General features: G+C 37.4%; 1 protein-coding gene across 1 annotated transcript in view; it reads right to left on the bottom strand.

The window, feature by feature from the left end:
- The window catches only part of LRFN2 (leucine rich repeat and fibronectin type III domain containing 2), a 318,934-nt gene extending 309,033 nt beyond the window's left edge, over nucleotides 1–9,901 (bottom strand). The window contains 1 exon segment of the mRNA XM_074311007.1: nucleotides 9,369–9,901. The gene's annotated coding sequence lies outside the window, so the exon portion shown is untranslated.
- Between the last annotated feature and the right edge of the window lie 18,016 nt (nucleotides 9,902–27,917).

Here is a 27,917-nt window from a genome sequence, read left to right as displayed (position 1 = left end):
CTGAATATAGAGCAGCCTTGCATATAACATCAATTTTCTTTTCAATGTATTGACCGGTTTTATTCTTTCTCTTTTTCTTTCTTTTTTTAAAACTTCTTTATTAACTTCTTTCTTTAACTTCTTTGGGATGACTGGAGGCTGGGGAGGAATGGGGGGAATATGATGCAAAAACAAAAGATATCAACAAAAATCTATTTTAAAAATATGTGTGACCAGAGATTTAGGGTATAAATGAAACAAACCTAGTACTAGAATAACTTTCTGATTGGCTTAGACTGTAATGCAAAATTTAAAATTGGCCAATAGATTAAAACCTAGGCCCTGGAAGTTGGGCAGAATCAAGAATTTGCATAATTATATTCTTCAGCAGAAGAATATGATTCTGGATCAAAAACCAAAGGAATGAATACCCAAGGGATGAGCTCCAGGTTCTGGTGACCTAACAATGAACAGCCACAGGCAACTAGGCAGTCCTGCAGAAAGAAACATAGATTTAGCAAGTCTGAGGGCCAGTCACTCCTACCTATCAGGTAACTTTCATAGCATCCTTGTATTTCAAAATTGGAAATGAACATTAGAATCCAATCTAGTTTAATCTTTACTTGACCAGGAACCTCCTCTACCACATCTCTGACAAGTTATCATCCAGCCTTGACCCAAGTACCTAACATTGATGGGAAACTTATTGCCCCTGGAAAGCAGCCCACTGTACTTTCGGATACCTCTCTGAGGAAGATTTTCCTTACATGAAGCTAAAATGGTGGTATGGTGGAAAGAATATTATTTTATAAGTCAAAAAAGTCAGGCTCAAGTCTCAGCAAGTCACTTCTAGTCACTCTGAATCTCAGTTTCTTCATTACTGAAAAATTGATAAGAATACTTGTCTTTTGACTAGTTTTGTTAATAAGGGGCTTTGCGAACCTTAAAGCACTACTAAAAAGTGATTTATTAATATCATTATATTTTCTATATCAAGTGAATTTATTCCTGCCCTGTAAATAAATACTGTTGCTTGAATGGCAAGATGGCTTAGATCTGGTATAGGAAAAGAGATCCAGAAACTTTTTTATCCATCAAGAATAAATGCTTTCATTGTCTGACTTCAAGTTTTTTTCTTGCTGGCTTGCCTCTCTGGTCAAAAAGGTCTTTACTTCTTTCTGACAATATCTCTTTCTACCAAATCTTTATCAGATCCCCTTTTTTCTTCCCAAATTCTAGACTTCACTTGCCTTATCTTCACTTAGGGACTCAGGGAATGTCACTCATTTTTTTTTCTAGCCTATTGTCCTGTGGCCAGTCAATAAATCAGTCAAGGTCCAGCATGAATCTAGAAAGTCAAAAACTGATTTCCGTAGAATATCTTTAAACTCCAGGGGGAAAGGACAAATTAGGGAGGAATTTTGTCACAAAAGGATGAAACTGGACTGGTGAGTAGAGGCAAGAAACTATGGAAATTTCTAATAAAGGAAAAATATGGCTAGGAAAGTTCTCAACTCTCTATCAATACAAAACTAATTTTCTGTAATAGGCTGCATTTCAGGACATATTTCAATGAGAATAATAACTGTGGGAAAAGAAAGAAGAGGGGGGGGAGAAAGGTACGCTAAAGAACTAGAATGAAGTTCCTAGAGAAGTACAAGTAGATTGGACTTGGAATCAGGGAGATCTCTATTCATGTCACTCTACAGGGACATCTAGGATGTGTGATCTTGAGCCAAAAATTCATTCTCTCTTTGGATCTCATTTTATTATTTGCAAAGCAGGTCTTGGGCTTGCTGGCCTTTAAGGTGCTTTCCAACTCTAAATCTACTATCCCACAACTTTGAATAGCATTGCCTAAGATGAGCCAAAGAGTTAATGTGAGCTCTGCAGAGATTCTTAGTGAAAGAGTTATTCAACAAGCATATATTAAGTACTTACATGCCCATCATGTCCTAAAGAGCCCATCAAGTCTGGCCCATAATAATAGCTCATATTTTATCAATGATTCAAGATTTGCCAAGTATTTTTTCATACACTAATTCACCTAATATTCCCAACAACTCCTGAGATAAATACAAGTGTTATACAAATAGGGAAACAAAGTCAGAAAGCAATTTTTTTGTTTCCTAGGCTTGGAATCAGTCAATCAACCAACCAAATAATGCACCTTTTTATTACTATGAGGAGAAACCAAAGTATACCTGCTGCCCTTAACCTATCAAAAACAAAAAACAAACAAACAAACAAAAAAAACAAAAAAAACCCCAAACCAAACCAACCCAAACCAAACCAAACCAAAACAAACAAAAAAACGAAAACAAAAAAAATTCCTCTTACATAAATGAGAGGACAGCTCTTAGTCTGGTACCCTAAGAAATTCTCAAGCCAAACCCCATGCTTCTTTTTGCCTTCTATCTCCATCTCAATGATCTCTTAACACTTGAGAACATGGACAATCAAGATCTTTAGAGCGATAGTCACTACTATGTACACTTTCTCCATGAAGTTACCTCCATTTGGTCCAACAATAGCTCATAGTTTCCTCTTATCCTGATTAGTCAGGATATAGTACAACCAGAGTTCTCCCTGATTTTGATTTTTGTCTTCTTCCTCTCTTAAAATGCTCACCATCCTTTAAGGCCTGGAATTTTCTCATGGTATAAACATGCCCTGTCTATTTTCATCTCAATAACTGAACTGAATTCTATAACTGTGTTGGCAATCCCTACATAAGGATGCCACTAAAGACAAGTAGGCATTTTATAAGTCAAAGTAGGATCTTAGATTCATATATAGAGATCATCTAATCCAATGACTTTGTTTTACAGATAAGGATTCTCAGAGCCCCCTAAGAGATAAATGACATGTCCAGGGTCATACAGGTAAGGTAAAATCAGTTGAATTTTGAATGTAGGTCCTTTGATTCCAACTCTAGTTTACTTTTCACATTGCCCACATTAGTAAACAACTATGATCTTCTATAGAAATGAAATCAATGTCAAAAAAGATATTTCTCTTACCATCATTACTAAATTTCTTCTCCCTTCACCATCTCCCTGTACCAGGGACATCATAAGCTGTTATTGAGAAATAAATTGGTTAAAAGGTGGGACTGAGATGAAGGAAAGGGCTGCTTTCTAATTCTACTGAAGCTAGTAAAATGTAGAATTATTGCTTCTAAACAAATGTCCTCAGGAGAAAAGAATTCAAAAAGGGTAATCAGAAAAACAAGGGACCCCCAAGGCCTCCACCAGAAACAGAACTAACTCTCAGAAGAAGCATTTTCAAAGATTTCAGGAAGGCTCTTAGAAAAGTCTGAAGGAAAAGAAAAGTTTGCTTCAAACACTTCTGGCAGACCCCTGACAAAAAAAAATTATCTAAGAAACTGAAATGTCATATTTCTTTTATACTCCCCCCTCCCCAGCCCCCAGATCTCCACTCTATTCCCTCCTCAAATCTAACAAAAGTATTACTGGGGACCACCTGAACCAAAGCAGAATAAAACTTGCCATTTAGCACCACTAGATCTAATCAGGCCCTTCTCCACCTTTACTACCACTAGAGGCCAAACTTAAAGAGTAGCCCATTCATTCAGAGTGGGATACTAAAGTTCTTTTTGTCCTTCTGGGAAAAGCCAAAGCAGTTATTGTCCCTCCTTCCCCAGATTACCTTGTAGGACACAAACCCATTGCTGCTGGATTCAGGATAGAAGTTGAAGCTTCTTGGAATATGGGAAAAGTCTAAGAAAGGTAAATGCAGTCCAGAAAGAAAAGATCACCTATGTATCAGTGTTCTCTTTCTATAAAATGACATTTCCTCTACTTATTAGCTATGAAATCTTGGCCAAGTCAACCTCTGCTAAGAATAAATTTCCTCACTAAAACAAATAACCCCCCTCCAAAATAACAAGAATAATCTCTACTCTGCCTACAGAATTGTTATAAAATTCAAATGATATAATGGATGTGACAGCTGTTTGACAATAGCAAAGCACTACCACATGTAAAGTGATTACTATTATTATTTTAAATAATATTAGTAATGTGCTGTTGTTACTATTATTTCCAGTACTATCTCCAGATAAGTCACGATAAGATTATCTGCAGCTCATGACATCAGAAGAAATCAGGGTTTTTTGCCTAGTGGAGGCAACTACCTTACAACAATGTTTGCTTTATTCTTAAGTCTACAGTTTCTTCTTACATCTTTTCACTTTGTCTTCCCTCCTTGTCAATTATTGTTACTTTAGTGCCTCACTTTCTCTTCCTGAGCCACCTGTGTCCAGTGGCAAGATATAGATCAGAACAATTGGAGATGGGTCTGAATACACAGCCCACTCACTTAAATCCAATTCATATTATATACCATCATCTTCCTGAACTCATGGCCCTCTTTCAAGAAACAACCTTTGTGAGTAGCACTGGGGATCAAATGAGCTGTTCAATTAAGTTACAGTTTTCTTTCTTTCTTTCTTTCTTTCTTTCTTTCTTTCTTTCTTTCTTTCTTTCTTTCTTTCTTTCTTTCTTTCTTTCTTCCTTCCTTCCTTCCTTCCTTCCTTCCTTCCTTCCTTCCTTCCTTCCTTCCTTCCTTCCTTTCTTTCTTTCTTTCTTTCTTTCTTTCTCTTCTTTCTTTCTTTCTTTCTTTCTTTCTTTCTTTCTTTCTCTCTTTCTTTCTTTCTCTCTTTCTTTCTTTCTTTCTCTCCTTCCCTCCTCCCCTCCTTACCTCCTCCCTCTCTTTCTTTCTTTCTTCCTCCTCCCCCTCTTCTTCCATCCCTCCCTTTCCCCCCCCCCTCTTTCTTTCCACATAGGGTATCAATGCCCTTATCTGCCGGTGTTCTGAATGTTGTGTTCCACATTCTGTTCCTATGGTTCTCTCTCTGGGTGTAGATGGCACTTTCCAAACACTAAACAAGTGGAACTAGTTTGAATCTTCTCGTTGTTAAAGAGAGCCACATCCATCAAAATTGATCTTCATATAGTTTTGTTGTTGCCGTGTATAATGATCTCCTGATTCCGCTCATTTCACTTAGTCAGTTCACATAGGTCTCTCCAAGCCTCTCTGAAATCATCCTGCTGATCATTTCTTATAGAACAATAATATTCCTTAATATTCATATACCCATAATTTATTCAGAGCCATTCTCCAATTGATGGTCATCCATTCATTTTCCAGTTTCTGTCCACTACAAAGAGGGCTGCCACAAACATTTTTGCACATCTGGGTCCCTTTCCTTCCTTTAAGATCTCTTTGGATATAAGCCCAGTAGAAACACTGCTGGATCAAAAGGTATGCACAGAGTTTGATACTTTTTGAGCATAGTTCCAAACTGCTCTCCAGAATGTTAGATCTGTTCACAGTTCCACCAACAATGTATCAGTGTCCCAGTTTTCCCATATCCCCTCCATCATTCGTCATTATCTTTTCTTGTCATCTTAGACAATTGTGTAGTGGTATCTCAAAGTTGTCTTAATTTGCATTTCTCTGATCAACAGTGATTTAGAGCACCTTTTCATGTGACTACAAATGGTTTCAATTTCTTCATTTTAAAATTGTCTATTCATATCCTTTGACCACTTATCAATTGGAGAATGGCTTGAAGTATTATAATTTTGAGTCAATTCTCTATGTATTTTAGAAATGAGATTTTTATTAGATCCTTTGGATGTAAAAATGTTTTCCCATTTTATTTCTGCCTCTTATCTTAACTATCCTTAATTATAGATTGGGCATTGCCTCCTGTTAAAGATCTTAGCTTAAAAAAGCCACTGCATCTGGGTCAATCTTCAGTCATCCTGATTTATATCTTGTCACTGGACCCAATTGGCTCTGGAGGAGAAAGTGAAGCTTTGAACAGCCCACTCTCATTTAAATCTTACTGTCTTGTATATCATGACATCACCTCTCTACTGTCATGGTCCTCTTCAAGAATGAAGGATAAACAACAACAATTTTGGTGCAATGAATTGAGTGTCTCACCTGGAATCTGGAGGATCTGAATTCAAATATGGTCCCAGGTATTTATTAGTTGTGTGATCCTGGACAAATCACTTAACTGTTTCAGTTAGTTCCTCATCTGTAAAATTAGCTACAGAAGGAATGGCAAACCACTCCAGTATCTTTGCCGAGAAAATCTCAAATGGTATCACAAATAGCAGGACAAAACTGAAAATGACTATATGGATATGGTAGTCTTCCTTTCCCAAGATATTTTACCCAACCAATTCTCATGGTAGCAAGCAGGGAACAGGTTGGTCTGACCCCAGTAGTTTCTACTAACTGTTCTATCTTAGACTTAAATTTGGAAGTTTGAATGTAAAACTCAAAACTTGCTCTCTTGTCCTCAAAATAAAATCACAAAACAATGAAAAATCTGTGTTTCCCTTCACTGTTTGATAATATGTAGTTGCTTTCTTAGTTTTCCAAGTCAGAGGAGAAGTCCACTGAAGTGAATGAAGGACTTTGTTTCCTCTTTCAGACTAGACAGTCTCCAAGGATAAGCTCCACACAACAGGGCTAGTGTCATACCTCCTAGTTCAAGAAGCAGGAACTCTCAAGGTAAGTCTAATTGACTCAAATCCCCAGCTGTCTTTCAGCTGAGGGGCAAGAGAAACCTTGGGGGCTCCTGAAAAGGAAAACAGATGGAAGTGGGTGGCTCATTTTGCTCCAAAGATGACTGGCTGAAGGATAAAACTTGAGAAGTCTATGTACTTGTAAGACACTGGGTTTTCCTCACTACCACTTTTGTTCTATAGTAGAACTAGCCCCCATTTCAAGCTTAGCTAAACCTAGGGCTTTGGGGGAGATTGGAGAATTATCCAATTAATTTGATCCAACAAACATTTATTAAATACTCATTATGTGAAGACACTCTGCTAGACACTGGGAATACAAATGCAAGCATGAAAAGTAGCCCTATCTTCAAGAAGCTTACATTCTATCTGGACATACAATATGCAAATAGACCAGTAATATGAGATAATGTGAGGAGAAAGAGAATACTAAACATCTAGAGAGATATTTGGTTTTCTCCTTCTTGCTCTTCACCTCCTGTTTCTTAATGTTGTCCCTTGAAAGCCCCCAGCTCCCTCCCTCATACTTAAGACACCTCTGCCTTCCCATGATACTTCTTCCTCCCCCTTCCTTTCCACACTTATATTTGGGATAATATCCCATGGACCACTGTGGAATGAGGGGGTGTTATCAGGGAATAGATTAAGCACTTGGGGGAAGGAGGGAGAACAGGGCTAGAGAGAAGCCCCAGGCTGCTACAGAAGCCTGGAAGCAGACAGACCTGTCAGTCTGATCTGGAGAAGCAGTGCCTATAACTGGTGCAGAAATGCCAAGTCCGCTGTTTGTATTCCCTGGGGCAGGAGAGGAAGATAAGTGATCGTGTTCCTCATCAGAATTTAGACAAGAAGCACTCAAGACAGAATGAGGGGGCTGGGAAAGGTATGGGATAGAATCTCACAGGGGCTACTTAGGAACAAGGGTGGGCCAAGAAGCAGGGTTAGGTGAGATAGATCTCAACTCCTAGCCTGGGTCCAGAGAGAAGTATAGTATTCTTGTGTCAAAAGGAAGGGACATGGTCCATGGCAAAGCTGTGGGGAACTTATTCCTTTGGTTACCAAGGTTCTGTGAATGGTTTCTGCTTTTTAATTGCATTGGGATACCGATCTCCATCAACCCAGTCCAGACCAGCCTCTGTCAAGCCCCACATCCTACTGTGAACATTTAAGCACTAGCACCTACAGTATTAAAGAGGACTGCACCTCAAAAAGCAATGAGTGATCATCCCAAAGCCCAAATAAAATCATTAAAGTCCACCCCCCCCCAAACTCATTGCCTCTCTCTTTGCTATCAAATCAAGGCATACCCTGGCCATTGAGAAGTCCACAAATGAACAAACAAACCCTTCCTGGGGAACTCCCAGTCAGGGTGAACTTCTTCCTTGAAAAGGAACAATTTTCTTAGGGAATTACCCTTCCTAGTCTATTACTGGGGCTCCCCGCCCCACTACAGGCAACAAGCCTATGATTCACTTTCCTACCCTCTACCACTTTTCCCTTAGTCCCCTACCCCAATACACACACATAACACCCACCCCTGGAGCTGTTGTTAAAAAAATAAAAAAATAAAAAAAAGAGAGATTTGCAGCCCTACCCTACAACCCCCAGCATATAGGGGACATGACTATGGAATGTACATATGACACTTACCATTTTGGTGTATAGAATGTCTATATATCAAATACCCCGAGATAATGTGATTTCATGATCAGAGACTCCCTTTCTGACTCTTTCTCTTAGTTTTTGTCTCACAGTTTTCTCCATCTCTCTGTCCCTTTGCTTATCTATGTCTTTCCTAGGATTTGTCCCACTGTCTCACTCTTTCTCTCTTTCTCTGTTTCAGTCTCATGACTGCCTCCTTTGCACCCCTGGGCAGGGAAAGTGGAGATGGGCCTCCTCTGACAGCACTGCTCTGCGCAGGGTTAGAATTGCTGGCTTTAGAACTGGTCCCTGCCAGATAGAGAAAGAGGGCAGGGCTGGACTGGCAGGAGGGTGGGGGGCAGGGATTGGGGGTACCACTGATGCTAATGTCCACAACTGCTTCATCATGCTACTTGAATGCCCCTAAACTGTCCCCAGGTGCCCTGCTTACCCTCCCACACAGAATAGCCAACACCATCACCCCCATCTGCCTCCCTAAAACAAAAGCAGCACCTCTTTCTTCCACCTCCAAACACACCCCTCCACACCCAGTCCCATATCCTATCCCATCAAGGGCCTAAATCTAAAGGATAGTTCAAACCCCTTCACCTGCATCCCTCTTCTGCTATCTTCTCCTCCCTCTTCCCACATCCCCACCTCTTTGCCCTAGCATTAGCAACCCTGGCCAGAAAGGATCATGCCCTGAAAGATTTGGAGATGCAACAGAGTGGTTCTGGCCAGCAAAGTTCTTCTTTGGCTCCCACACGATTCCCAGATTCTGCCTCCCCTCCGGCTCTACCATCTCTCTTCCTCCCATTCTGACAGCGCAGAAAAACCACTAACGATCCCTGCACTCCTATTCTTACCAGTTCCGTACCCCTTTTCCCCCATAAAATCCTTCCCTATTGAAAAGGAGTGGAGCAAGCTTTAGGGACACGGTCGGGGGGAGGGGATCAACATGTCTGTTAGGAGTGAGGGGGGTTCCCTTCCCCACCCAGTATCCTAAACCCCACAGCCAGAGAAGATATAAAGTTGTCGTTTTCCTCTTACGGCTTTAGTCCACTCTTCCCCCCATCACCCCCCAGCGACGATTCCCTGGGACAACATTGACGACAATCCAAGAAACGAAAAAAAAAACAAGAGGAAAAAAAAAAAACAAAAAAACATCCTAACACTCACCTCCGAGAGGCACCATTTATCCCTGGGTGGGGGGGAACAGTCTTCGCCAGGCTCTCAGCTCTGTTGTGCATCCTTCCTCGCCAAAGATCGACTCAGGGAAAAATCCTCCAGCTCCCCCCAAGCGCAGAGGAGAATTTGCAGGCAGATGGACTCTGCCTCCGTCAAGTCCAAATCCCTGAGACGGCTTATTCAGTTATATCCATGGCATTAAAAAAAAAAATCAAAATGGTTTAAAAAAAAAAAAAAAAAGAACTTGTTTTTTTCTCTTTTAGACCCCACCAAAATCCCTTCCTGGGAAGCTTAGGAAGATGCCGGTTGCATTGGCCAGCGTGCCAAGTCCCGAGTCTTTCCAGAGACCACGGTCATTTCGGAATTTGCAAGTCCCCAAGTTCAGATGGGGTAAGCCGGGTGTGTGTGTGTGTGTGTATGTGTGTGTGTGTGTGTGTGTGTGTGTGTGTGTGTGTGTGTGTGTGTGTGTGTGTGTGTGTGAGAGAGAGAGAGAGAGAGAGAGAGAGCCGCACACCCTCACAGACACGCATATACACAGACACAAGCAAGCAACCACACACTCACAGCCGCGCGCGTGCGAGCGCGCGCCCTCTCTCTCTCTCTCTCTCTCTCTCTCTCTCTCTCTCTCTCTCTCTCTCTCTCTCTCTCTCTCTCTCTCTCTCTCTCTCTCTCTCTCTCTCTCTCTCTCTCTCTCTCTCTCTCTCTCTCTCTCTCTCTCTCTCTCTCTCTCTTTCTCTCTTTCACACACAGAAGACACACGCCGCGGAGATTCAGATGTGGAACCTAGTGAACTAGTGGGGTCTTCTAGATCAGCACTCTTCTAAGATGACCAGGAGTCTCCCTGACTCAGGAGGCAGCGCTGCGCTAGCGTGGGAATGAGAAAGGAACCTCTCTTTACCCCACCCCTACCCCCCACCCCAGCCCCCACCCCTCAGCCTCCACCCGCACTCAAGCCCAATGCGAAAGAAATGCGAACTGGCAGGCAGGCGGGTGGGCAGACAGGCAGACCAGCAGGCTGGCAGCCCCTTCTCCCAGCCTGCCTCTCTGACACTGCAGCCTCCCTCCAGTGGCGGCCGCTTTGTGCTGCAGGAGGCTCAGTGCCTTCCTTCCAGTCTGCCCCGCGGAGGAGCAGCAGTTCTCCTCCCCCTTCTCTGGCTCCTCTTTCTCTCCCTCCTCCTCCTCCTTCTTTCTCCTTCCCCAACTCCCAACAAAGGTAAAAAACGGAAGGGTTTAAAGCCGGGGTGGAGGTGGAAGCCAAACTGGAGGGAATGGGGGTCGCCGGGCTGGCGCGCGGGCGGGGAGCTGGACCCTTGGCACCATGCAGGGTCATGGGGAGTCGGGGCTTTGGGAAACGCCGGGCGGACAGAGGCGGACAAGCCGTTGCGTAAGAACAGCAGCCGGAGCTGCTGCGTAGTCGTGGTTGCTGCTGCCTCACGTGCAGGGGGCTGCCATGCAGCCGGCATCTCTGCACCTGCTGGAGGGAAACAAGTCAGTCCCCTCCTCAGAGGGCTGGGCCCAGAGTAAGGAAAAGCGGGATGCTAGTGATGGGGAGCTAGCTCTGCGGCCAGGACTGTTAATGTGGGAACACATCGATATGGCTATGGGTCACATATACACCCTATGTACACTCTGAGATATACACAGAGTAGCATACACGTACACTCATGTACATCTTCTGTGCAACCTTCTACTAGATACACCCACCAGCATTATGGGGACATCACATATTCAGGCCACATGTGTGCAAAAGGATTATCATGCGATACAGACATGTAACATGAAGCAGGTATTCTCACACAGGTAAAAATATGCAATGTGTACACATCAAGTCTGAGTGACAACTGTAACATGCATGCAGAATGAGAGCACCCATGGATATATGTCTACTTGAACATGTCTGGTTGCTCTACATGATGTTGTGGAAAAAACACATCCATTCATGGCTGCTCAGTCCGAATTTTTTTGTTTTTGTTTTTCTTAGATGGTTAAAATCCATAGTCAACTCCAGACCCCTGAGATGTGTGTGTGTGTGTGTGTGTGTGTGTGTGTGTGTGTGTGTGTGTGTGTGTGTGTGTGTGTTGTGGAGAGAGGGGTGGAGTGGGAGGGGAGTTAGGGGGACACTGCATTGTGCTGGGTTGACTGAGCCTTTCTGTGTGTGGGTGTGGGTGACCTGGAAATTAGAGAGGGATGTGGGATGAGACTGAGAGGAGAGGGGAAAAAATGGGCTCAGGAAATTGTGGAGAGGCAAAGAGGGGGAAAGAAGTAAAAGGAAGTCAAAGGCAAAAAGGAGAAGAATGTAGGAAAGACAAAAAAGAAAATGAAGGAAAAAGCATGATAGAAGAGGGGAGAGAACAGAGGGAGACTGCCAAAGGGACATTGTAGAACAGTGTAAAATGGATATGTGCAGCAATGAAAGGAAGAACAGGAAGTGAGGAAGCAGCCAGTAGATGTGAGCTAAACCAAATCATCTTCTCTTCTTCCAGGAGTTTGTCCATTCTCTTCCACCTACAATCTTGGTGTGAGATGCCCAGGAAAGTAGGAAGGGGAAAATCAGGCTCCTCTTTCCTTTATTCTAGATTCTGGGGGTCCTTGAAGCTTGGGCAGATTTTGCTGGAACTCTTTTAAGAGAAGAGGAAAATGGAAACTAGTGTCCAAGTTTAGGTTATACATCTATGAGTAACTAAGAAAGGATAAGGAAAGTCTGGAGGCCTGATTCCCCACTCCCAAAAGAACAAATAATTTTCCTCCTTCAAAATAACCCCTTTCTAAGAAGTCCTTCTTAATAATCTTTTACTCTTCCCTGTCCTTCAATCCCCCTCAGGAAACCAGTGAAGTCTTCTTTATTCTCACTAAAATAGTTCTCATAGCCATCTTGTCCTCCTAACCCTTCCTTACTAGTCCCACTACAGCATTCTGTACTTCCCATGGCACTCCCAACCACACCACTGGACTTCAATAACAAACTTAATAACAATAACAAACTTTCTTCCTAACTCTAGTCATTCCTTTCCAGTACTTCCCTCATGAAATTAAAAATATCTTTTATTTTCATAATGGATCATTCTGATCTTATTATTCCACTCAAAATTATTCAGTGGATGCCTACTACCAAAAAAATAAAGTCCCAACAGCTTTTTTCATTATCAAAGTCCTCTACAATCTGATTAACTTACTTTTCTAGCTTTATCTCTCAGTACTGGAGTGCAGTTCATTTTACAGAAGAGGAAGCTGAGGCAAAATTAGGTGACTTGCTTAGGGTCACACAACTAGTGAGTGTCTGAGGGCAGATTTGAACTCAGGAAAATAACTCTTTGTAACTCCATACCCTGTGCTTTATTCACTGCACCACCTACTGCTCCTGAATCAAAAAACTCTCTCTTCCTTGAAGCCTTTCCTAATCTACTAGCCTGTAATAATGATTTTTCTCTAATGACCTCATAGCACTCTGTATTCCTTTTATGTACTACTCATATCTTAATTTATTATATGTAATAGTGTATATGATTGATATTTACACACACACACACACACACACACACACACACACACACACACACATACATACACAAAACACCACTTTCTTTTTCTACTCTCAAAGCTTTTGAGACCAGCCATTGTGTCTGATTCATTTGTCTTCTTCAGTGTGTAATATACAGAATATATTTAGTAAGTATTTATTGGGTGAGTGAAGGAAAGCAATCAAAAAAGGAAAAAGGAATGAAAGAAAGAAAGAAAGTCTGTTTGTACATAAGCAATAAATATACTTATCCATGCTTTGGACTTTGGGTTCTATATATTTATATCTGAAATCTAATAATTGTGTGTACATGTGTACACAAACGCCCCGTGTGTGTACCATGTCTGGTCCATAAGAGCATACCTTTTCCACAAAAGGGAAGGGCTTTAAGCTTAATTAGACTCAGATTCAATTCTGGGTGACCTTGACCCCCCAAAGAGGTGTTTTATTTTGACTCTAAAAAGAACAGAATTCTGAGGAAACCTTTCCTAAATAAAGGTTAGTTTTGGCTTATGTTTAATGACTCTACAAGAAAGATGACTAGGGCTCATTTTAGGAAAACAGTTAACTTCAGGGGAAGGGAATGATTTTTGAAGCAAAAAAAGCCTAATATTCTTCTGATAATTATTCTATGATAATGATATAATATTTAAGACATATAAGGAATTGAGTTAAACTATCAGAAGAGTCATTCATTCCCCAATAGGTAACTAACTAAGGAATATGAACCAATTCTCAAAGAATCTAAGCTGTCAAGTTATTTTTTTAAAGATCCCCATCATTAATTATTGAAAAAAATGAAAGTTAAGATAACTGAAGTTATACCTCACACCTATCAAATTGGCTGGAAAAAAGGAACAAAAACAGAAAATGTTCAAAGGACTGTAGACAAGCACAATACCACTGTTGCAAATTAGTCCAACCAGTTTGTAATTTGCAACTTATTCCTCAAAGTCATTAATTTGTGTACACTTTTTTGACCCATATAACTTTAAAAAGATTGAAGAGAGAAAGGCCCTACATGTACAAGAATGCTTGCAGTTTTACTTTTTTGCTATGGCAAAGTATTGGAAATTAAGGAAGAATCTACTGTTTGAGGAATGGCTACAAATGTTAGTATATCAGTGTAATGGAATATTATTGCATCATCTAGTTTCAGAGAAACTTTGAAAGCTCCATGTGAACTAATGTAAAATAAAGTGAGTAGAACCCAGAGGAAAAATATTTCTAACAATGTTATAAAACAAAATAAAAACATTAAAAAAACTTAAAAGGATAATAAATAAAATTATCAACTATGATTCCAGATAGTCAATGAAAAGGCAATTTATTCATTCACCTCCTAACAAAAAGGTGATGTACTAATGGTGCAGAATAAGACACACAGCTTTGGATATAAAATAAATGTTGACTATAAATATTTGTTACAAAAGTTTTTTTTTTCTTTATTTTTTTTCCAATTGGTAGGAAAAGAAGGAAAAAGGGGTTGTCAACTAGATTATCCAAAATAAAAAAAGAAAAAAAAGAAAAGAAAAATAGAAAAGGAAAAGAAAGAGGGCTTAAACTTTGGAGAAAAAAAGCAAGTCATAAAAAACAGAAGGAAATTTAGGGAAAACACAGAAAAGTAGGACTTTCAAAATTACATTTTGAATTTTTGGTATGCTTAAAGGAAAAAACAAATTATATGACAAAGCGATTCATTGTTTTGTCTTCAATTTTTATGTTCTATTTTTATATAGAAAATGTTCATTTTTTTATCTTATTTACTTATTTTTCCTAATATTTTCCTTTTTTATAGTCCTATCCCACCAGGAAGTTACCACTCAGCTATTGATACATGCTACCAATGGCCTGCAATAGCCCCCAGTTTCTATTTCATCATCTCTATTTCTCACCACTTAGCCTCTTGAAATATGATTTATATCCCCATTTTTCTATCAAAACAACTTTTTGCAAGACTTTTAATATCTTACTTATCAATAAATCAAAAAGCTACTTGTATATTATTGTTGGCCAGTTTCTCCTTTGTTTATATACTTCCTTCATTTGGTTTTCATGAAATAACATTATTATAGTTCTTCTACTTCCTATGACCACTCCTTTGAGTGATCTTCATCTCCTCCATTAACTTGTCATCCTCTTTCTATTTTATAAATTTGAATATGTTCTTGGCCCTTCTCCATCCCCTCCTGTTCTCCCTTTTCCCTCCCATGCTTCCCCTTTCCCTGACTTCTTTTTCTTTTTTCCTTCTTATTTCTTTTTTTCCTTCCTCCCCTTCCCTTTCTGTATATATCTTATGTTACTCCCTATCACAAATTTTATATCCCTCCATACTGGTCTTCTTGCTATTTCTTATCCACAACTTTTTATATCCTATTTTCATGCCTTTCCACTGTCTATCTCATCTACCTAGAAAGCCTACCCTCTTCACTTCCACCTCTTAAAATCCTTATTTTCCTCTTCCTTCTCCTCCTCCTCCTTTTTATTATCATCTTAACCAGCATTTACATAATGCTTTAAGATTTGCAAAGTACTTATGAATATTATGTCATTTGATCCTCACAACAACCCTGGGAAATTAGTGCTATTATTATTCCCATTTTTTACATGAGAAAAACGAGATGAGACAGAGGTTTAAGAACTTTATCAGAGTCACACAACTAGTTAAAGGTCTGAGGCTGCGTTTGAACTCAGGTGTTCTTGATTCCAGTTCTAACCCTCTCTGCACTGCACTATACACCTTTCCTGATGTATTCTTACACATTAACCAGAAGAGCCTCCTCTCTTGTATTTATTTATTTATATTTTGTGTATATTTAGATATGTATACATTGTTTCCTATTAGAATAAAGAATGAATATGGGGTGAGAGGAAGAGAGATGATGAGTTTTGATTGACTATGTGATGCACAGGTCCTCCATATGAAAATGTCCAGCAGGATGTTGGTGATTTGGAATGTAATACAGTAGAGAGATATTTAGGAGGTATCTTCAGGAAGGGGCTCACTGATGCAATAACCTAGAGAATGTAGAAAGAGAAAAGATTTCAGAACATAGACTTGAGAGGCAGGCCTGAGCACAGAGGACCTTGAATGATGGTCCAGAAAAATGGCTGAGAAGTCTGATAGGTAAGAAGAGAACCAAGAAAGACTATTATCTTAAAAACCCAAGATATAGAAAGTGTACAAAAGGAATGGTCAGAAGTGTTGAATGCCTCTGAGTGGACAAGAAGTATGAGGAATGAGACAAAGCCATTGGATTTAGTGATTTAAAGATTATGGTTAATCTCTACAGAGTAGATTCAGTTGAATGGAGCTGTTGGAAGCCAGATTGTAAAGGATTGAGAAGTAAGTAGGAGGTGAGGAAATTGAAACAGAGAAATTTGAAAGCTATTTGATAGTTTCCCCTTAAGAAATTGGCTGTGAATGTGAGAAGAGAGATATAAAATGATAGCTTGAAGGGATGGCAGGGTCAAATGAGGCTTTTTAAAGATGGGAGAGATCTCTAGGAATGTTTGTAGAAAGTAATGAAGGAGCCAGTGAATATAAAGATATTGGAAATTAGTTAAGAGAGAGGAAAAATTTTAAGGGGCAAGATCTTAGAGAATATAGAATGGAATCGAATTAAAACTCAAGTAAAAGGGAATGGTCTTTGCAAGGAAAAATATGGGAGCTAAGATCCTCAGCTGAGAGAGATGAGGAAGAGGGGCTGCTGTGTATAATATAAGAAGGGAAAAGGTAGATTCAGAAAGTATTCAGTGATTCAATTAGAAAAAAAGTAAAAGGATTTCTATGAAATAACGGGGGCCAATTTGAAATTAGATAACACAGTGATATGATTGTGTGACTTCTTCAAGCAGGATTCAGCTATATTTGAGTAGGAACTGAAAAGGTAAATAGCAAGGTAAGCCTGGGTTAGGGCTAGACCAAATATGACATATGATAAAAACAAAGTGGCATGAGGAAGGCAGTAAAGCTCTCTATAGATTTTCACTTCTGATTTTCCTCTTACTTCTCTGACCTTGCCCTTTAATTTTTGCTTTGTCTGAATCTGGGTCATGCCTGATAAGTATATCTTTAGTATTAATACTAAAAGAGTTTTGAGCTCATAGATTTTCTGAAAGGGTCTTAGGAACCCCAAGGTATCCTTGGACCGCACTTTAAAACTATATTCTTTCACTTGGTGATCTTATCATATCCCACAGATTTAACCTACTATTTCTATGCAGATGATTCTCAGATCTGTTTATCTAGTCCTCCCCTCTTTCCTGACCTTCAGTCTCATATCAACAATTGTTTATTGGTCCTCTTGAAGTGGAATGTCCCATAAATGTTTTAAACACAACATGACTAAAAGAGAACTCATTTTTTCTCTTAAACTCTCTACTTTTCCTTACTTTTCTTTTACTACAATGTACACCATAAGTCACCTTGACTCTCAATTTCAGCCCCTCACTCCCTTTTAACCTGTCACATCAAATATCTTACCAAGTCCTTTTGTTTCTAACACTGCAAAATCTCACCTTGGCATCCCCTTTCCATGCACACAGCTGCCATGCTAGTACAGACCCTCATCATCTCACACTCACCTATCACAAAAACCTGCTGGTTAGTATCTCTGCTTCAGCTCTCCCCATCATCCAAGCTATTCTCTTCTCAGCTAACAAACTGAGCTACCTAAAGCACGAGTCTAACTATGTCATTTCTGCACACACACAAATAAATAAATTCCAGTAGCTCTCTTCAGGATCAACTATAATATTCTGTTTGGCTTTTTAATTTTTTAATTAATTAATTAAGTAAGTAAAATAAACATTTCCATAGTGTAGTATATTTTTAAACAAAGATGATTGCACACAAAAACTGCAAATCCATTATATGTATCTTGATATTCCTTTTAATTATAAAATAAAACTTTAAAATAAATTTATCAATAAATTTCTTTTAAAATTTTTTTTCTTCCCTATTTTACTCAAGGTATTCTGAGATTATGATACTGGCCTCTTTTCTATCCCTTGAACAAGGTAACGTATCTCTCTACTCTATGCATTTTCACTGGATGCCCTCTTGTCTGGAGTGCTTTCCCTACTCATCCTCATTCCCTTATTTCCTTGACTTCTTCTCTTAAAATTTCTCTCCTGCAGAAAGCCTTCTTTGGTTCTCCCAAATATTAATAATTTCCCTTTGTAGTTATTTCCTATTTATCCTGTATTTTTTTTGTTTGCACATATTGATTTTTATGTTTTCTCTCTCCTTAGATTGTGAGCTCCTTGAAGTAAAGGACTGTTTTTTGTGTTACCAGAGCTTAATATGGTACCTGACACACTTATTAAACACCTTAATAAATAAATATGATTGTTTGATAAATAAATTGATTTGTTGACTAGAATGGAATGTAAAATCAAACAGGTTAACTATAGGATCAAGGGAAAGAAGTTAGATCAGAGCATGGAATGGTAAAGCAAGCACTGATAAGAGAGCATATAGGAATGAAGGATTAGGAGGAGTAAAAGTGAGAAAGAGAGACAGACAGAAAGACAGAGTCAGACACAGAGACATACACAGAGACAGACAGAGACAAAGGGAGAAAGGGCTGAGAGGGAGGGGAGGAAAGGAGGAATGGAAGGAAGGAAGGAGAGAGAAAGAGGGAAAGAGGAACAGGAAAAGGGAGATGGAAAGATAAGAGAGAAAACTTTCAGAGTTGTAAATTATAGAGATTGACCACTTATGAATTATGTCAGAGTCAAGCATATGACTACTCCATCCTACTTCCAAGTGTGGTTGAAATAAAATGAATATACAAATGATGAGAGTTGAAGAACTTAATGAATTCAGTCCCCAAATATAGAGATTGGGGATTGTGGTGACAAAGAAATATCTATATCAGGTGCTGAATTCTTTAAGAAAATAAAGAGGAAGACAGTATTGTAATAGTAACTAGAATATGGATAGGGTGATATGGGTGGACTGAGTAATACTCAAAGGAAGAGAAGTTGCTGAGAAAAGGGAGTATCTGGTAGTAACTTTGAGAATCAAGAAGATAGGAATGGTAAAAAGGAGAAGGGTCCAGAAAATAACTCCATCCCTGGAGAGGGACATCAGACATACTTTCTCTTTAGAGGACAGTCAAATTTCCTTGAGCACAAAAGATGGAAGGAATGTGTGGTGAGAAGTCCTATCAGTCAGTTTTGGGGTTCTATAATGGTGCTTCTGGAAGGCAATATATATAAGGGGAAGACAGCTCAGCACTAAAGTAAATGAGGATAAAGAAACATGAACTGTTTCAGGAAAAGGTAGCCTTTGACATAAAAGCACTGATACTAAAATGAGAAGAGGGCTTGCCAATCATAAGATAGGAGATAGTCACACTTTGATCAGGAAGCAACTACAGCTTTGTCCCAGGTACTAGCTCTTGATGTTGACTTTTTTTACTCAACTAGGCACTGAAAGCACTGATCCTTGGTTGAGTTGAAAATGGGAGTCACTTGAGCAAAATATTTGGAGTTATCAACAACCCTTCATACTTTTGGAGAACTGAGATGGCTTATCTCTTATCAGCCAAAGTAGCTTCTCTCTGGAACCAGGCTTAGATCAAACAAATCAATTGATTATTGATTAAATACTTATTATGTCCAGTCACTGTGTTTAGATTCTGGGAGATACAAATGTTGATTAATCTCATTCTAGGTGACACAATCGATAAGATGCAGGCCTGGAATTCAAATCTGGCTTCAAACATTTATTAGCTGTATGACCCTGAGCAAGATACTTAAACCTATTTACTTCCATTTGTCACCTGTAAAATGAATTGGAATGGGAAACATTAAATCAGTATCTTTCTCAAAAAAAAAAGAAAATCCCAAACGGGGATGAGAAAAGTCAGACACCAACAATAACAACAAAAAATTGTCAGGCTGGATCTCAATGGCTCCATGATGAGAGGCCAGGCACTAGGAAGCAATGTAGAAGAAGTAAAAGAGATCTGATTTGGGGCTCAGAAGTCCTGGAATCCCATTCTGGATCTGTCACTTGTTTCCTATGTGAGCTTACACATAGTTTCCTTATTTGTAATTTTAGTTTCCTTATCTGTAAAAATAGAATTTGGGACTAAATGATCCCTAAGTTCCTTTCTAGCTCTAAATATATGATCCCTTAGTTATAGACAAAAATCATATTTTCAGATGAAAGATTCAGAGGAGCAACTAATCCACCCATACACATATATAATCAATAGCTGATTATATGATCATTTTAGTATTTAGCTTTGTGGCAAAATACTGATAATTGCAGCTTTCATTCATATTGAGCTTAAAGGTTTACAAAATGCTTTCTAAATAGCACAACTCAGATTATTCTTTGATCAATGGAAGAACTGAATGACAAGAAGTGATACCCCTAGGGTCATCCATCCCATGCCTAGAAATTCAGGGGTTCCAGTAATCCTCTGAGGGATCTAAGTTACTGGGAATTGAGTAGGTGCTATGATGACTACTGAAGTTAATAACTTCTGCCCCCAAGGACCTAATTTAACAGAACTTGTAGAAGCAGACCATGTAGCAAGGTATTCTTGAACTGGAGTCCTTGACTAGGGGAAGCTCTCTCATTTCCATAATCCTATATATAGTTTGACAGACAAGAGTACCAGGCAGGTCTTGTGGATAATAGGACAAGGGTTCAGAATCAGCTTTCACCAGAAGAGTTGCCAAAAACCTTCCAAGTATCCCTCCCAGATTGTTTTGGTTCTGATATAGAAGTAGAGAAACTAGATCACAGAGAATATGACTCAATTACTAAAAATTAAGAAGAGAAAAGCCAAGGAAGCATGGTGTATAATTGAAAAGGACTTGATTTGGAATCCAAAGTCCTAGTTTTAGTCCTAGATCTTCCACTAAGTTGAAGTGGGATCTTGAACAAGTCACCTCCCTTTCATAAATCTCCATTTCCTTATCTATAAAATGATGGGATTGAACTAGAAAACTCCAGTTTCCCTTACATCTTTGACATTCTATGAATGTTTTGTATAATTTCCAACTCCTTAACAAAGAAGCCAAAAGTGAGTGTTACAAAACTGTGATAGAATAGTTAAGCCTACAGGTATTCTGGAACCAGATCAACCCATGAGAGAACTAGTTGTCAATTTTTCAATGTAATCATTTACATCTTGGAAATCAGCAAATACAACAAATTATTTTCTTGTTTATTGTTTTGCTGATTATCTAGGTCTTAAAAAGTGAAGGAAAAACGTTAAAATGCAGATTAAACTTAAAAATGTGTCCAGCTCATTTTTTTTCTTTGCCAATACATCATTAAGAAGACCATATTCTCCAAGAAGACTTTCATGATCTCACCAGTCCCCTCCTACTTCCCTTGTTTGATGTCTTGTCCAACTTACTAACGTGTTTTGACCTTATAAATTATTGTCTTATATTTTCTAGAAAAGTTTCATAAGTCTTCTTTGTCTCTCTAACTAGATTGTAAATTCCTTGAGGATAGGCATTATATCTTATCATTCTTTATTATCCCTTTGAGTATGTAGCAAACTGTTGGATATTGAAAATAAGAGTCCATTTTATCTATCTCCTCATTTTACAAAAAAGAAAAAAAAATTACACTGAACTGAATGGTTTTGAATGGAATTGTACATAAACAACTATGAAAAAAGTTGAAGGGTGAGGACGGTCTAGGGAAGGAGACAATTTCTCAGCTTGGAGAAGAGAAAATTGATAAACAGAAGACCATAATAACTATTTCATGTGTCTTAATAGCTTCCCTGAATTCAGTATCATAGGGTTCTTTGTGTCCTCTAAAGTTGATAGAGAAACAAAAGAGGTTCTCAACATTTTGGTCTTAGGACCCTCTTTGTACTTTTAAAAATTGCTGAAAACCCCAAAGAATTTTTGTTTATGAAAGAGTTTTATATATATATATATATATATATATATATATATATATATATATACATACACACACATATATATATATATATTTATATATATACAAATATGTATGTATATGTGTGCACATACACACACATATATATTTATATATATATATACAAATATGTATGTATATGTGTGCACATACACACATATATATGTACACAAATATTCACTATATTAAACATTAAAATTAAGATACATTAAATATATATTAGCTCATTTTAATATAACAATAATAAACCCACTATATATAATAGGCACACATTTTTTATGAAAAATATATTTTCTAAAAAAATAAAATTAGTGAATACTGGCATTGTTTTAAATGTTTTTTGCAAACCTTTTTAATGTCTGGCTTACTAGAAGTTCTCATATCTGTTTTACATTCAGTTTGTTAAAATTTATTGTTTTGGTTGAATAATATGAAGAAAAGCCAATCTTATACAGCTATGTAGTCAGAAAAGGGAGTATTTTAATAGGAGAATAACATCTTAGTATTAGTATGAAAATAGTTTTGACCTTAAGGACCACCAGGTAGATGTCCACTTTAAGGACTGCTGTTCCAGAATAATAGATTCACTCTTACAAATTCAAGATGGAATTCAATAGGGATTAATGTCAAACCTTACATTTGGCATTTGCACATGAGTATCTATAACAATCAATTGCACAAGATGAAGTGAAGATGTGGGTTAGATAGCAATTATTCTGAGAAAGTTCCGGAAGGGGGTTAGTGGATTGAAAACAATATGAGCCAGTAAAGGGATATTTAAGAAAAAAAATATATATATATATGCTAATGTGATCTTAGATTACATAAAATGGGCAAGGGACATAAGATTCAGGAAAAGTCAAGTGATAGTCCCACTGTACTCAGGGAAGAGAAAGAAAATAAGAATTTATATGTGCCAGGTACTGTGCCTAAAAGCTTTACTAAGTTTGCATTGAATTCTCACAACAATCCTGAGAGGGTGGTGGTATCCCCATATCACAACTGAGAAAATTGAAGCAAACAAAGGTTAAGTAATTTGCTTAAGATCACACAGATTTGTCTTTAAATCTAAGGCAGAATTTGAATTCAGGAAATCCTGAATCCAGGCACAGTGGTGCCAAACTACAGAGGATTGTACTCAGTTCTGGATCATGATTTTGGAAGAACACTGATAAACTGGAAAATGTTCATACCAGGACCACCAGCAAAAACTCTAAAGTCCATGTCATGTGGTGATGCTTTGAAGGGACTGAGTATGTTTTTTTTTTAACTTTTTATTTTCAAATCATACATGGATAATTTTTCAACATTGACCCTTGTATAGCCCTGCATTTTGGATTTTACTCTCCTTTCCTCCACCCCCTACCCTAGATGGCAAGCAATCCAATATAACATATATGTTAAATTCAATATATATAAATATATTTATACAATTATCCTGTTGCACAAGAAAAATCATCCCCAGGATAATACACTATGACCAAGTGGGATTTATACCAGGAATGCAGAGCTGCTTCAATATTAGGAAAACTATTAGTATAATAGTCTATATCAATAACCAAATTAACAAAAAAAAACATATGATCATCTCAATAGATGCAGGAAAAGCATTTGATAAAATCCAACATCCATTCCTACTAAAAACATTTGAGAGTATAGGAATAAATGGACTATTCCTTAAAATAATAAGGAGCATATATTTAAAACCATCAGTAAACATCATATGTAATGGTGACAGACTGGAACCTTTCCCAGTAAGATCAGGAATGAAACAAGGTTGCCCACTATCACCATTACTATTCAATGTTGTATTAGAAACGCTACCCTCAGCAATAAGAGCCAAGAAAGAGATTCAAGGAATTAGAGTAGGTAATGAGGAAACTAAACTATCACTCTTTGCAGATGATATGATGGTATACTTAGAGAACCCCAAAGACTCTGCTAAAAAGCTATTAGAAATAATTCAGAACTTTAGCAAAGTTGCAGGATACAAAATACATCCACATAAATCCTCATCATTTTTATACATTACCAACACAATCCAACGGCAAGAGATACAAAGAAATTCCATTCAAAATAACTGTTGATAGTATAAAATATTTGGGAATATATCTACCAAAGGAAAGTCAGGAATTATATGAGCAAAATTACAAAACACTTGCCACAAAAATAAACTCAGATTTAAATAATTGGAAAGACATTATTGCTCTTGGATAGGCCCAGCAAATATAATCAAGATGACAATACTCCCTAAACTAATCTATTTATTTAGTGCTATACCAATCAGACTCTCAAGAAACTATTTTAATGACCTAGAAAAAATAACAACAAAATTCATATGGAAGAACAAAAGTTGAGAATTTCAAGGGAAGTAATGAAAAAAAAAAATCAAATGAAGGTGGCCTAGCTGTACCTGATCTAGAACTATATTATAAAGCAGCAGTCACCAAAACCATTTGGTATTGGCTAAGAAATAGACTAGTTGATCAGTGGAATAGTTTAGGTTCACAGGACAAGATAGTGAATAAAAATAGCAATCTAGTGTTTGACAAACCCAAAGATCCCAATTTTTGGGATAAGAATTCATTATTTGACAAAAACTGCTGGGAAAACTGGAAATTAGTATGGCAGAAACTAGGCATGAACCCACACTTAATACCACATACTAAGAAAAGATCAAAATGGGTCCATGATTTAGGCATAAAGAATGAGATTATAAATAAATTAGAGGAACATAGGAGTTTACCTCTCAGACTTGTGAAGGAGGAAGGAATTTTTGACCAAAGGAGAACTAGAGATCATTATTGATCACAAAATAGAAAATTTTGATTACATCAAATTAAGAAGCTTTTGTACAAACAAAACTAATGCAAACAAGATTAGAAGGGAAGTAACAAATTGGGAAAACATTTTTACAATTAAAGGTTCTGATAAAGGCCTCATCTCCAAAATATACAGAGAATTGACTCTAATTTATAAGAAATCAAGCCATTCTCCAATTGATAAATGGTCAAAGGATATGAAGACAATTTTCAGATGATGAAATTGAAATTATTTCCACTCATATGAAAGAGGGTTCCAAATCACTATTGACCAGAGAAATGCAAACTAAGACAACTCTGAGTGATATACCACTACACACCTGTCAGATTGGCTAAGATGACAGGAACAAATAATGATGAATGTTGGAGGGGATGTGGGAAAACTGGGACACTGATGCATTGTTGGTGGAGTTGTGAAAGAATCCAACCACTCTGGAGAGCAATCTGGAATTATGCCCAAAAAGTTATCAAAATGTGCATACCCTTTGACCCAGCAGTGCTACTACTGGGTTTATATCCCAAGGAAATACTAAAGAAGGGAAAGGGACCTGTATGTGCCAAAATGTTTGTGGCAGCCTTTTTTGTAGTGGCTAGAAACTGGAAAATGAATGGATGCACATCAATTGGAGAATGGTTGGGTAAATTATGGTATATGAATGTTATGGAATATTATTGTTCTGTAAGAAATGACCAACAGGAGGAATACAGAGAGGCTTGGAGAGACTTACATCAACTGATGCTGAGTGAAATGAGCAGAACTAGGAGATCATTATACACTTCAACAATGATACTGTATGAGGATGTATTCTGATGGAAGTGGATATCTTCAACATAGAGAAGAGCTAATCCAATTCCAATTGATCAATGATGGGCAGAATCAGTTACACCCAGAGAAGGAACACTGGGAAATGAGTGTAAACTGTTAGCATATTTTTTTTTCTCCCCAGGTTATTTTTACCTTACGAATCCAATTCTTCCTTTGCAAAAACAACAACAACAACAACAAAATTTGGTTCTGTACATATATATTGTACCTAGGATATACTGTAACATGTTTAATATGTATGGGAATGCCTGCCATGTAGGGCAGGGGGTGGAGGGAAGGAAGGGAAAAATTTGGAGCAGAAGGAAGTACAAGGGATAATGTTGAAAAAAATTTACCTATGCATATGTACTGTCAAAAATGTTATAATTATAAAATTAATAAAAGATTAAAAAAAAGAAATTAGGCCTTTATCAGAACCTTTAAATGTAAAAATGTTTTCCCAATTTATTGCTTCCCTTCTAATCTTGTCTGCATTAGTTTTGTTTGTATAAAAGTTTTTTAACTTAATATAATCAAAATGATCTATTTGGTATTCACTTGTGGTCCTACTTCTTCTTTGGACACATATTCCTTCCTTCTCTATAGATCTGAGAGGTAAATTATCCTATATTTTTTCTAATTTGCTTATAATATCACTCTTTATGTCTAAGTCATGAACCCATTTCAACTTTATCTTGGTATGTGATGGTAGGTGCGGGGCAATGCCTAGTTTCTTCCATACTGTTTTCAAATTTTCCTAACAATTTTTGTCAAATAGTGAGTCCTTATCCCAAAAGCTGGGGTTTTGTGGTTTATCAACCACTAAATTGCTATAGTTATTAACTATTTTGTCCTGTGATCCTAACTATTTCACTGATCCACTGCTCTATTTCTTAGCCAAGACTAAAGGGTTTTGATAACTGCTGTTTTATAATATAATTTAAGGTCAGGCACAGCTAGGCCACCATCATTGGCATTTTTTCATTAATTCCCTTGAAATTCTTGACCTTTTATTCTTCCAGTTGAACTTTGTTATTATTTTTTCTATGTCTGTAACATAATTTCTTGGGAGTTTGATTGATATGGCACTAAATAAGTAGATTAATTTAGATAGTATTGTCATGATTATATTCTCTTGGCCTACCCATGAACACTTGATATTTTTCCAACTGATTAGAGCTAACTTTATTTGTGGGGAAAGTATTTTGTAGTTGTGTTCATATAGTTCCTGACTTTCCCTTGGCAGATAGATTCCCAAATATTTTATACTACTGACAGTTATTTTGAATGGAATTTGTCTTTGTTTCTTTTGCTGCTGGATTTTGTTGGTGATATATATAAATGCTGATGATTTATGTGGATTTATTTTGTATCCTGCAACTTTGCTAAAGTTGTGAATTCTTTCTAATTTTTTAGTTGATACTCAAAATTCTCTAAGTATATCATCATATCATCTGCAAAGAGTGTTTAGTTTTCTCATTACCTATTCTAATTCCTTTAATCTCTTTTCTTTTCTTATTACCAAAGCTAATATTTCGAATACAATATTAAATAGTAATGGCGATAGTGTTTCACTCCTGATCTTATTAGAAATGATTCTATTTTGCCTCATTACATATGATTCTTGCTGATGGTTTTAAATAGATGCTACTAATCATTTTAAGAAAAAGTCCACTTATTCCTATTTTCTAGTATTTTTAATAGTAATGAATTTTGGATTTTATCAAATGCTTTTTCTGCTTCTATTGAGATAATCATGGTTTTTGTTAGTTTGGTTATTGACAAGTCAATTATGCTAATAGTTTTCCTAATATTGAATCATCCCTGCATTACTGGTATAAATCCTACTTGGTCATAGTGTATTATCCTGGGGATGACTTTCTGTAATCTCATTGGTATAGTTTTATTTTAACACTTTTTGCTTCAATATTCATTAGGGAAATTGGTCTATAATTTTCTTTCTCTGTTTTCACCCTATCTGGTTTAACTATTAGCACCATATCTGTTTCATAAAAGGAATTTGGTACGACTCTTTTCCCTATATTTTCAAATAGTTTATACAGTATTGGAATTAATTGTTCTTTAAATGTTTGGTAGAATTCCCATTAAAATCCATCTGGCCCTGGATATTTTTTCTTAGGGAGTTGATTAATAGCTTATTCTATTTCTTTTTCTAAAATGGGATTCTTTAAATAATTTATTTCATTTTCTGTTAATTTAGGCAAGCCATATTTTTATAGATATTCCTCCTTTCCATTTAGATTATCAAATTTATTGGCATATAGATGGGCAAAATAACTCCTAATTTTTGCTGTAATTTCCTCTTCATTGGGGGGAAGTTTTCCTTTTATATTTTTGAGACTAACAATTTGATTTTTCTTCTTTTCTTTTTCTAATTAAATTAACTAAAGGTTTCTTTTGTTGTTTTTTTTTTTTTCATAAAACCAACTCTTAGTTTTACTTATTA

Source organism: Sminthopsis crassicaudata, chromosome 4, assembly GCF_048593235.1.
Source record: "Sminthopsis crassicaudata isolate SCR6 chromosome 4, ASM4859323v1, whole genome shotgun sequence".
Taxonomy (NCBI): domain Eukaryota; kingdom Metazoa; phylum Chordata; class Mammalia; order Dasyuromorphia; family Dasyuridae; genus Sminthopsis; species Sminthopsis crassicaudata.
This window is presented reverse-complemented; position numbering and strand designations above follow the sequence as displayed.